This window comes from Passer domesticus, chromosome 13 (genome assembly GCF_036417665.1).
Source record: "Passer domesticus isolate bPasDom1 chromosome 13, bPasDom1.hap1, whole genome shotgun sequence".
NCBI lineage: Eukaryota > Metazoa > Chordata > Aves > Passeriformes > Passeridae > Passer > Passer domesticus.
In genome coordinates, this window is record NC_087486.1 from 471,683 (window position 1) to 473,322 (window position 1,640).

Consider the following 1,640-nt stretch of genomic DNA (forward strand, 5'->3'; position numbering starts at 1 on the left):
TTCCTTTCCTTTCCTTTCCTTTCCTTTCCTTTCCTTTCCTTTCCTTTCCTTTCCTTTCTTCCTTTCCTTTCCTTTCCTTTCCTTTCCTTTCCTTCCCTTTCCTTTCCTTTCCTTTCCTTTCCTTTCCTTTTCCTTTCCTTTCCTTTCCTTTCCTTCTTCCTTTCCCTTTCCTTTTCCTTTCCTTTCTTCCTTTCCTTTCCTTTCCTTTCCTTTCCTTTCCTTTCCTTTCCTTTCTTTCCTTTCCTTTCCTTTCCCTTTCCTTTTCCTTTCCTTTCCTTTCCTTTCCTTTCCTTTCCTTTCCTTTCCTCTGGAAGTGTCTGCTGTGCCCCAGAGGCGTGTGAGCTGCCATGGGGCTTGGCCTGGAGATCATGCCTGGGTGCAGAGGGGACACAGAAATGACTGGATGCACATTTATGGCAGGATCAGAGTGGAATTTCTAACTCCTGTAGCTTTGAAATGAGCAGGTATGTGATACATGTGACTGTCCTTAAAAAAAAAAAGATTTATTTCCAGCTGATGTCAACCCCATTAATTTCCTACTTTGGTTCTGGTGTCTCTTGTAATTTGTCGTTGCTTTTCCTGTGCTGTTGCCTGGGAAGTGTGGCAGGGCTGTCCAGCAGGGTCCACGTGACTCAGAAAGCTCTGAGGGTGTTTATGAAAAAACCAGTAACTTCAGAAAAAATTAAATCCCTTGTGGCTCAGGCATTTTTGAAAGCCCTACATTGGATGCTGGACACATTCCTCTGGCTTTTTAAACTGCGTTGTTTCAGAAGTTTGCTGGGAGCCTCTGTCCTTGCTGGGGCTCCCAGAGCTGCATTGCAGTCAGTGTTGGGCCTGTTGTGTGGGGATGTTCAAATCCTGCAGCTGGTCACTTGCTCGTGCCCTGTGTTCAAGGTGTTTCCCCGTGGGGCAGGTCCCTGTCCCCTCGGTGTCACCTGCACAGGGTACGGGCACTGCTGGCTGTTGGCTGCAGCTCCCCACGCTGCTCCCACACCTGCCCCAGCTGCCCTGCCCAGGTGGCTCGGGGTGGGCCCAGGTGTGCTCAGCACAGCGCTGCCACCTCCCCAGGAGCCCCTGGAGCTAGCGGGACCCAGCAGTGCAGGCTGGACAAACAGGAGTGACATCTCAGCACGGAGCGATGCACAGTGACACTGGGGGCGTGAATGGACTGGCACAGCCACACACGACTGTGCAACTGCATGGAGAGAAACAGGAACACAACTGCACGGAGAGAAAACAGGAACACAACTGCATGGAGAGAAACAAGGACCACAACTGCACGGAGAGAAACAGGAACACAACTGCATGGAGAGAAACAGGAACACAGCTGCACTGGAGAGAAACAGGAACCACAGCTGCATGGAGAGAAACGGGAACACAACTGCATGGAGAGAAACAGGAACCACAGCTGCATGGAGAGAAACAGGGACACAGCTGCATGGAGATGAAACAGGAACCACAGCTGCATGGGAGAAACAGGAACCACAGCTGCACGGAGAGAAACAGGAACCACAGCTGCATGGAGGAAGAAACAGGAACCACAGCTGCATGGAGAGAAACAGGAACCACACCATGACAGACCACACTGCATGGAGAAGAAACAGGAACACAACTGCACGGAGAGAAACAGGAACACAACT